The sequence below is a fragment of the Peromyscus californicus genome, unplaced genomic scaffold (genome assembly GCF_007827085.1).
Source record: "Peromyscus californicus insignis strain IS unplaced genomic scaffold, ASM782708v3 Scaffold_50__1_contigs__length_296368, whole genome shotgun sequence".
NCBI lineage: Eukaryota > Metazoa > Chordata > Mammalia > Rodentia > Cricetidae > Peromyscus > Peromyscus californicus.
In genome coordinates this window covers 206,865-221,064 of record NW_026294563.1, presented here as the reverse complement: position 1 = coordinate 221,064, position 14,200 = coordinate 206,865, and positions in this window count along the sequence as shown.

The following is a 14,200-nucleotide window of genomic DNA, read 5'->3' as shown; positions in this document are numbered from 1 at the left end:
CAGTGAAATAAGAATAGCTTCCTTTGTCCACTCTTCCTTGCCTTTGTGGCTTACCAGTGAAGATGCACCTTGAAATGATTGATTCTTTTTAACTTTGATGCCATTATACACCAACATGCTAAAAATCCCATATGGGTCTTTCAGGGTCAAAATTTAAAAACTCTTCCATCCATGCTCTTCCATACATAGAGATACTGTCTATTTAAGATATTGTATGATCACAGGTGCAATAATGAGGAGCATAAGGCCTACTTATAATCTAAGATTGGTTTGAACTCAGAGAGACCATGAATTGGCAAAGAAGATAACATTCTATATAATATAGAAAAGATGCCAATCTTCAAAAGATTCAGAAGACATCACAGAGTGATTACTATATGTAGTAGGTATAGAATACCATATCTACTGTTAGCATTATCCAAGTTTAAAATATGAACAAAATTGGGGTTTTTGGTGAAAGCCACATAAAACCACAAGGTTCAAGAGTAGCTGAAGTTATAGCAGGTTATAGTCCAGTGATGAGAAAAGAGACATACCTACCTTTCTCAGGGTAATTATTTACTCTTTTGATAGATGAGGTAAGACTGTTGGCTCAAAAGGTTAAAATTAGATTCTCAGAGATTTGAATTATATAACAACCTGCTTTTTATACCTTACAGCTTGCCCTCATGAATAAAGAAGATTTGTCAGCAACAAAAGGGATTCTGAGACCTAGTTTTGTAAAGAGGGAGGATCTCATGTCTCCAGTCATGATGTAAAGGAAAGGATAACCAGACTACAACCCACAGCTCCAGAGATGCTAGCTAATAAGAAGGACCCTAAGAGAGACACATAGATAGTCCTGCAAAGAAGAAATAGATGAGATCTACATGAGCAAACTGGTATTAATGGGGGTAATGGAGGGCAAGGAATGGGGAATGAGAACACAGGGAAATGGGATGGTCAAGCTGAAACAGAGACAGAATGGGAGAACAAGGAAAGAGATACAATGATAAATGAAGACATCATGGGAATATGGAGAATCAGGGTGCTAGGAAAGTTCTCAGGAATCCACAAGGATTGTCTCACCTTAGAGAATTGGCAATAGTCAAGAGGGTGCCTGAGCTGGCCTACTCAGTGATTGGATGGTTAAATACTCTAACAATTATCAAAAAACCTTCATCCAGTGACTCATGGAAGCCGATGAACAGATCCACAGTCAGGAGCCAGGCCAATTTCCAGGTGTCCAATTGATGAGAGAGACAAGAAATTCTATGACAATGATGGAAAAAAGTGCAGAGACAACTAGCCAAAGTAGTGGAAATGCATGAACTGTGAACCAATAGCTGAGGAGACCCCATGGTACTGGTCTAGGCCCTCTTGAAAGGTGAGATAGTTGTTTAGTTTGAATTGTTTAGGGGGAACCCAGGCAGTGGGATGAGGACCTGTCCCTAGTGCATTAGCCAGCTTTTTGGAGCCTAGTTCCTATGGTGACACACTTTGAGAAGCCTTGGTGCAGGGAGGAGGGGCTTGGACCTGCTTCAACTGAATGTACCAGGTTCTGCTGACTCCCCATAGGAGACCTTGCCTTGGAGGAGGTAGGAATGGGGATGGGTTGGGTTGAAGGCTGGGAAGGGGGAGAAGGGTGGACAGGGAAATCTGTGGTTGGTATGTAAAATGAATAGAAATTTCCTCAAAAAAAATCTTAGTGCCATTACATTATCTGGCATCTCTAGAAAATTCCCTTACAGGGCAATACTTCAATATGACGTGCCAAATGAATAACTGATGGGGAAAGGAAGATGCACAGAACTTCAAATTATATATACACATACATATATATGTATATATATGCATATATATAATGAAACTATGATATAAGAAAACCAACTGATTGTTGATTATCCTACTTAATTACATTTCTACCAGACACATGAAAATATCTCTTTGAATACACACATAAAGTATTTAATGTTTCTTATAATCTTTTCTGTTAAGCATTTTAAAATTAACATTGTTGTGTTGACAAAACATCACACATTGGGAGTAGATTATCTACTCTTGGACTTGTACACTGGAGGTAGACACATGAGGATCATGAGTTCAAATGTATCCTTCAATCATTACTGAAATCTATGCCAGGCTTAATATAAACAACACTAACTCAAGGGAACTTGTGAAAACATGAAATCAAAATCAAACACCACAACCCACTACACTTTTTACAGAACATCTTACTTGGAAAGTATGATCATACACTGCCTGACATTTAAATAAACAATAGACTAGTAAGATGATGTATTTTCCATTTTATGTATTACAGTAGAAAAATACATATCACTAAGTAAAAACACAATGGAAGATGAACAAAAGCCACAGAAGGAATATAAAGACCACAAAAGTAAATTTAACTAAAATGAATTTGCCACACATATAGAACACTTTGATATCTTCCTCAAATGTTTCAAAATAGAAACAAAAATGCATTGATCTCCCCCATCAGTCTTGACAAAACATAGCAACTAATTTATTTCCTTCAAGGCTATGATGAAAAGAAAATGAAGTAAGATCTTTTTCTTTAAGCTGAAGACAACTGTTATGTCTAAAATCTGTACCAAATTGTTTACATGAATAAAATTTTTCTTGTGCATGAGTTTGTCCCTATTTCCTGATTTTAACATGATATAAATAGGCTTTAAAATATTTTCATGGTTAGAGACATGGTTGAGCAGTTAAGAAAAGTTCATTCCCAGGAATAAGACTTGATTTTGACAACTTCTTTTAGTCCTTGCTACAAGAAGATTCAAGAGCCTATCATTTTCAGAAACTACCATGCAAATTCACATACTCTCAAAACATGTACTGACATCACATTAATAAAACTGAAAAAACTCTTTAAGAAATTTTTCACTAATGAATCCTTTTCATTTGTAAGCATGCATTCCTATAACACAGGTATTGAGACATTTAAAGGTTTACAGAGATTTTCTTCATTGTGAATTGGTTCATGTAACAGAAAGCAAGCATGTGTGCTTGAAGTCAGAGAAATCCTTTTCAGTTGGCAGTATAATTTGTGACGGTTTAGGAAATGCTGTTCCTCTGAGGAAATATGTCACTGGGGGTACGCTTTGATCAACTACATCCACACATCATTTATCAGTTCCCACTCACTGCTTCATACTGACAGCTAAGTATGTGAGCTCTCAATTTAGCTGCCATGTCTGACACTTGATGCCATGCCACTTACATGTTGATCCTGGGGCCAAATAAATCTCATTAAGTTAACATAGACATTACATAACAAGAACAGAAAAGGAACTAATACAAATCCATAAAATTTTACACCTGAATCAGTTATTTCATGTAATTAAAGAGGAGTTTAAAATCTAAAAATACTACATTATTATTTAAATTCATAATGGAAGTGTTTAGCTCTGGAAGGAAAAGTTCCCTGTGTATCAAAATATAGACTACACCTATAGTTGGGAGTGGAAGGTATCCTGGATATACACAATTGAGAGGGGAAAGATATCCTGGCTGTTGGTTGTCAGGCTCTACCTGAAGCTGTGCAGGAAAGGTTTCCAGGATACCTACAGCTCTAAAAAAAAAGAAAAGCAGTGAAAGAAAACTAGATACCTAAAGCTGTGAGGAGACAGGAATACTGGCTGTTAGAAAGTCAGACTAGTCCTGAACGTTTGTCCCAGTGTGGGATGGTTTACCTGAAGGATGTGGCAAACCTGCTCCTCTCCAAAAAAGAGCCATTACAGCTTAGCTGTGCTACACTCAGCTAAGAGAGATTTTCAGCAGAGATGTCCTTTGCCACTCAGCTCCCCTCCCCGAAGAGAATTTTACAGCAGAAGTGCCCATTATTTCTCTGTTCCACTCCAGTAGCGAGTTTCCCAGCAGAGATGTCAATTGCTTCTCTGCTCGACTCCACTAGGGAGTTTCCCAGCAGAGATTCTGCTCTGCTCTGGCAAAAGATCTTAACCCAAATCTAACTCAAGAGATTTATATAGGAGAGAGGAATCCAGAATAGTGGCTGCCTGTGTCAGTGTGAAACAGGGCAAGCTGCCAGATGAACAGACACAGGACTTATATGGGGCTTCATAGTGTTGGAGAGTTCCAGGGAAAAGAGTTGGAGGATAGGTATTGGTTGAATTTCAGGCTCAAGCTCAGAGATTGGGAGGCTTTCATGTGCAGTGATTGGTTGGTTTTGTGCTCAGGGATTGGTTGGTTTTTCTGCTCATGGATTGGATGGCTTTGTGTTCAGTTGGTCAGAGGTAGAGTGTATTTCTTTGGCTCTGGTTTCAGTACCAAATTGAATGTTTTTCACTGGCTCTGGTTTTAATTTCCAGGTGTTTTTCTTTGGCTGACATTTTCCCCTACACAGAGGACTTTATAAACTAATAAATTCATTTACTCCATGATTTTACAGGTGCAAACATTGTGAAAATGGACAGCATGATACATGAAAAGATTGCTGACACTGTCAAATTGTTCTTTACGGAAAGAATACCATTGTGTAACTGAATGCAAGTGTTTTGGATAAGGATCTTGCCAAATACTTCATAATAATAAGCCCTCAGTACACTTTGCAGGTACTCAAAGACGAGTGTAATATGCAAAGGCTTTAAGAGATTGACTGCACAGAATTTAATAATCATCAATGCACTTTAAGTGGTCTTACACTTATTTACACTGTTGCTTTTGTTTAAAATTTCCAGGACACAATATAATTTCTTCTCAGGCATTTTTATCAGTTTGCACAAGAAAACTACCTTGCATGTCTTCTAGAATTTTGAAAATGGTCTTCAATATTATGACTTTCCCAACTGTATCCTAAAATAGAGTACCAGAAAATTTATATTATTGAAAACATTGTAAATTTATGTTACTATCTTCAGTGAATCTTAGAAACATGCCTGATTTATTTACCTCACTCTTCTTTCTCAATCAAATTACACAGGAACATCCACAATCAAGAAAGAGTTGTCCGCCTATTTTAAAATGTGAAGGAAAATACACTGTCTTACCTATAGTAGTGATGTTCCTGTAGGTCTCAATCATCACCTCTTTGTAGAATTCTTCTGGAAAGGCTCCAGCAAAGTCCACTCTTCCCAAGTGAAGTTGACATGCACATCATCATAGGTCACTGCATTCTAAAACAATCCATACATGTGAACAACAGAAAGCATGATACTGACAACATTGTAAATGTATAATTCTTTGACAGTATATTCATACAATTCTGGTGCTCACTATCTTACTCCATTACATAGCTGTTATAATGTAATCACCAAGTCACTTTAGAAGAAAACTGAAGAGGGTGTTCACCTCTCTCAATTCTGTAACCTTTTAAAGAGGAATCACCTTGCAAGAAAAATGCCAATTAACAAACATACACAGACAAGTAAACAAAACAACAGTACAGAGTACACATGAGAGAAATTGTATGAACTAACTACAAAGAAGAAATAAAATAGACAAGTGTGTAATCAGGTCCAATACAGATAGAAGCTAGATGAGCAATTGTCCTTGTGGTAAGATGGAAGAGTAACATTGGGTATATGCACAAAAGAGGTATAACTGGATCTTGAGGTAGATTGACTCCCAATTATCTGAGGATATCATATTGATTTCCACAGTGCCTGCATAAATTTGAACCTGTAACAGCAATGAATTCCCTTGCTCCATATCCATTCCAACGTTAGTTGTCACTTGTGTTATTAATCTTAACCATTCTTACAAGTGTAAGATGAAAGCTCAAAGTAGTTTCAATATGCATTTGCCTGATGGCTAAGGATGTTAAACATTTTTTCAAGTGTTTCTCAGGCACTTTAGATTCTTCTACTGAGAATTCTATTTAGAGGTATAACCCATTATAATTGCATTATTTGGTTTGCTGTTTAGTTTCTAGAGTTCTTTATTATCTTTTGTGAGAAAACCCAGAAGCACATACACAAACATGTTGTACTCACTGATACATGAAAATTAGCTGTTAAGTAAAGTACACTCACAATAAACATAGTTAATCACAGTACAATCCACAGATGCATAGAGGCGAAGTAAGAAGAGCAGCTCTAGGGTATATGCATGAATCTCACTGGGAGAAGTATATAGAATAGATTTTGTGGGTGCACTGGAGGCAGTTGGAGATGGGAAAAGGATTGGTCAGGTGGGTAAGGAAGGGACAGAGGAGAAGACAGGGAAAGATAACTGGATTATGGGAGATTTTGCAGGAGACATGGACAAAGTGCATTGCAAACTTCATGGAACCTAATAGGGTGATCCTAGTGAGGAGTCTTAGTTATTAAGAATTCAGAGGCTGGCTGGGTAGTGATAGCACATACCTTTAATCCCAGTACTCAGAAGGCAGAGGCAGGCAGATCTCTGTGCGTTTGAAGCCAGCTTTCTCTAAAAAGTGAGTTCTAGGACAGGCTCCAAAAGCTACACAGAGAAAAAACAAACAAACAAAAGAAATACAGAGGCTGAACCAACCATCTTCTGTAACCACACAACACTCCCAGTGGTAGGATTGGGACACCAAGCTAGACACAAAACACTCAGCTAACACTTGTCCTGCCTGAAAGATATGCTGGAGCAATGGTGGCTCAGAGTGTCTAACCAATGAATGACTAGTCTAAATTGATCCCCAAGCTATGAAAGGAGGCTCATGCCTTACAAAGCCTAGATGGATAAGAACTGCAATAGGATGGTCCAGAAAACTAGGAAAGGACTAAGTACAACTGACCAAGGAAAATACAATGAGATGATGTATAACTATATTCTGTTATAATCAAAGATTTGTGCCTAGCCTAATTGTCATCAGAGAGGCTTCTTTCAGTAGATGATGGGAACACATGCAGAGATCCCTACCCAAACATGAGGATGAGCTCTAAGAATCCTGTGGAAGGAGGGAATGAATATTGTAGGATACAGAAGGGTTGTGGAAACAAGGAGATCTTGGCCCATAGAATCAACAAAGAAGGGTGCAATAGGGGTTCAGAGAAATTAAAGTGGCAATCATGAAGCCTGTATGGTTCTGTGTCAGGTCATCTGCATACATTCTATAGTTGTTTAGCTTAGTGTGTTTGTGGGACTTATAACTGTAGGAGTCCTGGTGTCTGGCTCTTTTGCTTGCTCTTGGGACCCCTTTCCTCCTATTGGGTTACCTTGCCCAGCCTTGATAGGAGGGTTTGTTCCTAGCTTTAATGTACCTCCTTAATCATAATGTCCTTGGTTGATATCCCTGGGAGGCCTTCTATTGGGTTACCTTGCCCAGCCTTGATAGGAGGGTTTGTTCCTAGCTTTAATGTACCTCCATAATCATAATGTCCTTGGTTGATATCCCTGGGAGGCCTTCTATTTTCTGAAGGAAAACAGGGTAGCAGTGGATTTGGAGGAATGAGGATTTCAGGGTGGTGACTAGAAGGAGTGGAGAAAGGAGAAGGAAGCTGCAAGTTAGGATGTATTGTATGAGAGAAGAATAAATACCAAGAGAAAAAGAAAAAGGGAAATGCATTTAATCTTAGTACAATGATCCGCATAGTCTGTTACAGCCCCAAACAGCTCAAATGTCCAGTTTCTTTTGACACTCAAGATAATCTCTTGCCTGTCACATCTTGTACAAATCAAGAGACAAGGATTTCCAACAAATAATAGCACAGTATATATTCCCATTCAGAAAAAAAGGAATGTGACTGTGTTCCTGGACCCAAAACAAGCAGACAACCCCGGTTCATGTGCATGTCACACCAGCCAGAAGGTTATGTAGCCAGGCCACCAGCCCATGAAACTTCCACCATCCCCATATGCCCACAGACACAATCCTTCAACAACCATATAGCTGCCACTCCCAAATCCATGTCCTCACCCCAAATGGGATGGATATCCTTTGCTCAAAGGCAAGCCACACCAGTCAGAAGAACAGGTAGTCAACCTGAGGTAGAGATGCCCTGCTGGACCAGAGGCAATGCCAGCCACCAGAAATCCATGTAACCTGCTCACTTTTGGACACCCTGCAGTCTTTCAATATTCCCCTAACAATATCCTCAATTCCACTTCTCTCTTTATCTCTGTGTTTTTGCCTCAAAATTGGGTTGAATCCTTTCTCTAACAAAGGACACACAATCTGCCAGATGTCTATGTAGGCCACCTGCCCATAACCTCCCCTACTTTCACAATGCCCCCTCAACCCTATCCCCAAACTTCCTCTTCTCCTCCCTTTGGTCATCCCTAAACTTGGGCAGATACTCTCTGCTGGAACAAAGGTAACACTGCAAGATTTCAAGGCCCCAACTTGGGATGAGAACCCCTGTTCAATCATAGACCACAAAGAAGAGAAGAACAAAGAACAAATAGAAACCAAGGAATAAAAAACTCATCCAAAAATGACAAACAGAAATCAGCACCCAGAGCCAAAATCACCTCAAATCCAGATACCTGGACACCACCATAAGAACATAATCAACATTAGCTGGAACAATATTTCACTACCAGATTCCAGCTATCCTACTACAGCAAGCCCTGGATATTCCATCACAGTTGAAGGACAATTAAGACAAACTTTATAAGGAGTTCTTAAAGAGGAAGTGAGTGAATGTGTTTAAAGAAAGCAGAGAAAGGATAAATTTAATATTGGAAAAAATTAACAAATCCCTTAAAGAAAACCAAAGACAAACAAACAGTTGATGATAATAAATGATCTCTTCAAGAACTGATAATGGGAATAGAAGCAATTAAAAAATGCAAACTGAAGAAATTCTAGAAATGAAAATCTAGGTATTCAAAAAGGAACTACAGAGGCAAGCTTCACCAAAGGAATACAAGACATAGAATAGAGAATTACAGGCTTTAAAGTTATGATAGAAAATATGGCTATATTGATGAAAGAAAATGTTAAAGTGAAAGATTTCCTGAAACATAAGATCCAGGAAATCTGCAACACTTTTTAAAAACCAAACCTAAGAATAATAGAAATAGAAGGAGGAAAATCTCAGCTCAAATCCCAGAAAGGATTTTCAAAAAAAAATTCCTAAATAAAAGAACAGAAGAGAACATAGCCTAGATAATCTACTAAGCAGAGCTCACAGGGGATCACAGGGGCTCACAGAGTCTGAAACAGCATTTACTACCTACATGGGTCCACACCAGTTTCTGTACATATGTGTTACCCTTGTATAGCTTGGTGTTTTTGTGCAACTCCTCACAGTAGAAGTGGGTGGTGTGTCTCTGACATCTTTGCCTGCTCTTGAAATCCTTTAACTCCTACTAGCTTGTTTCATCCAGCTTTGATATGGGGGTTCCTGCCTAGTCTTTTTGTCTCTTGTTATGCAGGGTTTTATTGATAACCCTGGGATATCTGCTCTATTCTGAAGTGAAAAGGAGGAGGAGTGGATCTGATGAAAAAGGAAGAAATGGAGAGGATGGAGAGGAGTAGAGGGAGGGAAAACTGCAGTTGGGGTGTATTGAATGACAAAAGAATAAAAAAATAAAATAGAAAGATTGAAATGTGGACACAGTGTGGAAAAACAACAAATCCTGTAGCTCTGTTTCAGACAGGTGTGGTTTCATTCTCAAAGGGCTTAGTTAGCTCTGTACATAAAATGTTTCTTACATGTCTCTGGCTTGCTACTTCTACCCCTTTTGGTATTAAAAAATGAGAGACAGAGACAGAGAGGCAAAGAGACACAGAGAAGACAGAGAAACACAGAAAAAGAGAGGAGCTCCCCAAAAACTCACTGAACTGGAACTTACAATGTCCCCAAAAATTGTAACAAGGCTCTGTATTAATTAAGTGTAGCTCACCCTCACAAATTGAAACTTTCCCAAATCCCTACTTCCTACCAATATCTGTGTTAAATCCATTAAAAAAGTCTCCTTTTTTCCAAGTCTGGACACATGAAGCAGAAACTGGTCGATCTCTTCAAGTTCCAGGCCTAGCCTATCTACTACATTGTGAGTTCAAGGCAAGACAGGGTTAGAATGTCAGACCATGTCTCAAAACACATGCACTCAAAAATCTCTACTCAATAAAGTTCAGGACTGTTAAAAAGGTTTGACAAATAAAGTACTCACCTTGCAACTATCCCTTTACTTCTGTCTTATAAAAATCATTGCCACAATGCATGCTTCTAATCCAGTAATTTTAAGGCAAGATAAAAGGCAGACAAAAGAAATCTTGCAAGGTTATTTACATGTGATAGTAAACTAAGGACCCTGTTTCAAACATGCTAAAGGGAAAAGACCAGAAAGCAAAATGTTCTCTGACTATTATAACTAAACCACAAAACACATGCATACCTATCCACATATAAATTAGGACACAGATAAAAACAGTCATGAGCAAATAAATAATAAAATTACAATTGGTTGATGTGGCACATGACTTTTATTCCAATACTTAGGCAGCAGAGGTAGGCTGAGTTATGGGAGTTTGGGACCAACCTAATCTATATTCTGAATTCAAGGACAGCTAGAGATACACGGAGAAACCCTGTCTCAAAATAAAATTTCAATTCTGATTTGTATTGTCTCATCCTGAAATCATTTTCCAAAATGAATTGAAGTGTCCCAGCTTAACCTCTACAGAGGTCTCATGGTTGAGGACAATATCTCTTAAAATCCTTTCAGGTGTCACCCACTTGTCCCTGTCAAATCATTCTCAGAAATAAATATAGCTTAGTATGGTAGCAGAGCCAAGCAGTTCTCCATGAATTCAAGACATTTTGGTCTATGAAGGGAATACGATAGTAAGACATTCCTCAATAAACACACACACACACACACACACACACACACACACACACACACACACAAATATAGTTTAATATATTTTGCTTTGTTGTTTGAGACAAGATCTCATTAGAAAGCTCCAACTAGAATAATCCTCACAATGTATAGTTTAATGGATAATATGTATTGAATATGTTTAAACAAATCCCAGAAAACATTTCATTCTATACAATTGGCCAATTATTCAAAGCATGACAGTTTTCTGAAGAGGAGGGACCTTTCAAACAATGGTCTTTATACTTCCTTAAACTTCAGAAGATCTGGAAGTGGGAGAAAATTTATACTGTTTACATTCCTAGGTTGTTTCCCACCTTCCAGTCCTTCTACAAAATTAATATCCATCTTTCCTTGAACTTCTTCTAATTTAGAAACATTTTAACTAATTTATTTGTAAATTGAGGTATTTACAGATTTTATTTTAATGCTAAGACTCCAACTGTGGAAGCTGAAATGATGCCTAAAAAGTAAATGTTCCAGCTACAGGTAACTCAATGAATTTTTAAGAATATTTTTCTGAAATGGTTGGAATTTTTCCAAGTATTGTATTGAAATTTTTGGAATATCCCTCTATTTTTAATTTTACTAAAATCAAAATAGAAGGAGATTGCTGATAAACAATCTTACTATTATTATATTATTATACTATTAATCTATTATATATTATTATTATGCTATCAACACTTTGAGTTAAATATCTGTTGCTGTATGTTACATGAAATAAAGAATGATTGTAGTGAATTACTAGGATTTCTATTAATAAAACATGAAGAGAAATCACATAAGCCTGTAGATAATATGACTCTATCAAAAAAATTGGCAGTGTTTCTCAAAATTATTTCCTCCCTAAAGACTAATGAATCATGTACTGACTAAGTTAGGATTTCTATTGTTGTGAAGAGACACCATGAACATGGCAACTCTTACAAAGGAAAAATATTTAATTGGCGTGGCTTACATTTTTAGAGTTTTAGTCCATTATCATCATGGTGAACATAGCAGCATGTAGGCAGACATGGTGCTGGAAAAGGAGCTGGGTATTTACACCATGGCATACAGGTAATCTGGGAGACTGGACATGGTTTAAACATATATGAGATCTCAAAGCCCACCTCCACAGTGACACACTTCCTCCAACAAAGCCACACCTTCTAATAGTTCCAATCCCTATGAACTTATGGGGGAAAATTCCATCCAGACTACCACAGGTACTAAGTATTAATGTTCACAAAGAAGTAGGATATGTCCTGTGTGAGAAAATAATGAACCCATTCTATTGAGAAAGACTAAAAGTATAAGTTTGTTTCTATACCATAATTTATTAGACCATGAAAATTTTGGTAGGGCCTACCTAAGTCCCTGTGATAGATTAAATGAAGTATTCAGCTTACATTTAACCCAATGTGGGAATAATGACAAGGTTGCTCCTTGTCCTTGAAGTGATTAGGGAGTCCAGTTGTGCACTTCTTCAATATCAATCATGTTTTTTGAGTTGACTGTTTTAATAAATTTGCTGCCAATAACTTTTACAGGTTAAACTTTTATTTTTTCTATTTTTAGGTACATAAGGAAAAGCTATACCATTATTCATTCCAAGGAATCCTGGTTATTATTTGTTGTTCTTGGTCATATGTATATGTGAATCAGGATGCTAGTGGGAATGAGCATTATAAGAAAGATCTTTTAGAAAAGTAGAAATAGCTTAGTTAGTAACTTCACTACACCCAAAGCTGTACCTGATAAGTAGAACACAGTGACATCACTCACTAATGACAAGCAGACACAGTCCCAGAACACCATGACACACACTGGACAGTATATAACCAGAAATCAAGAGCAAAGCTCTGGTCTATACATCTGGAGAGACACCACATTGATCTACACTACATATGAAAAGTCTCCCCCAGGATCCCAAACTTCAAAACAGATGTCTATTAGAGATTAGACTTGACCTTCAGTAAACATACTTAGAACAGGTGAGCAGCCTTGAGGAAGGAGTCTTAGGACCTTAGTTAGGAATTAGGAGTGTGAACTTTGTGTGATGACCATCAGCATCATAAAATATAATTTTTGTCACACTAACTACATATATCATTCTTGCTCATGACATTACTCTTTTGCCCCAGTTCTTCTCCAGCACTTGTTGTCAGTTGTTTGGCAGGTCTTTCCCATTCTGAATGTAATTACTGTTATGCCCAGATTGTAACCCCAAAGAGACCACGGAAGACTGTGGATGTCCAGAATGCAACAGCAAGGTTTATTCTGTAGATACAAGTCTAGACAGGGAACTCATTCCTACACCCAATAGAGTGAGGCAGGGAGGAGTTGCTCTTTCTTTCTGAGGCTAGCTATTTAAAGGCAAAAATCATAAGCCCTTCAGGGCGATTGTGGGGTTTGGCACTGGTGCAACTCGGATTGGTTTATTTTTATTTTTGAGGGTCTCTGTTCTCTTTTAATTGGGTGAGGGTATGTAACCTTTGAATTTACAGGTTGGGGGTTACAATTATCATTTTGGGGGCAGTCTGGCACAAGTCCCAGCTTTGTCCTTGAGCTGCCATGGGGGCTGGCTGGCCTAGCATGTACTGACAGTGGGGGCTGGCTCAGTGGTCTAGTCTCTGTCCTTGACTCATGAACATAACACTAAGTTGGTGAGGGGTCCCAGACAGTAAACATCTGGCTGAACTTTGAGATGTCAGAATACTTGCAGAAAGGGAGCTACTGCAAGGACTATGACTTTCGTTCACAGCCCTCCAAGAGACTGTTTGCTCAGTCTCAGGAAACTGAAATTGAGGCCTAATCTCTGAGAGAAGACTGAGCAGCCTGTTATGGCATCTGCTTGGTCCTTTCAATTACCACAACTCTTTCCAACAGACCAAAACCACAATCTATAGAAACAGCAATAATTTATAATATGAACAAGCTCCATAATTCTCATAAAAGCCAATATAACAAGAGTTTTAAATACAAAATAGCAAATGCCTCAAAACAACTGAAATGAAATTATTTGCTTTATAACATTTGCAGTTTTCCCAAGGACCTCACCTATGAGGATCGACCATGCTGTCTCAGGAAAATCCAAGACTCTAGCAATATTTGAAGTCTCAGAGACAATGGGGTCCCCTGGAAAGCTAAGTGTGGCAGCTGAGCACTAGGAAGTATTTGGAAGGCATATGGACTGTAGCGAGCACATACCCCAGTTACGGGGGAGGAATAATCACTCTTGATTCAGACTTGGTATAACACTCATTTATTCACACAGTAAGATTACAAGCAATATTCATCCTGTCTTCCAAATGGAAGCAGGAGTACCTCTGCGGGTATACAGGTCCGGACTCGCCACGTCTGTTCCTCTGGATCTTGGGTCAGCCTTCCTCAGGTCAGCCACGTCTGCACTGGGGACAGGATCTCACGTCTCTGGCAGAGGAGAGTT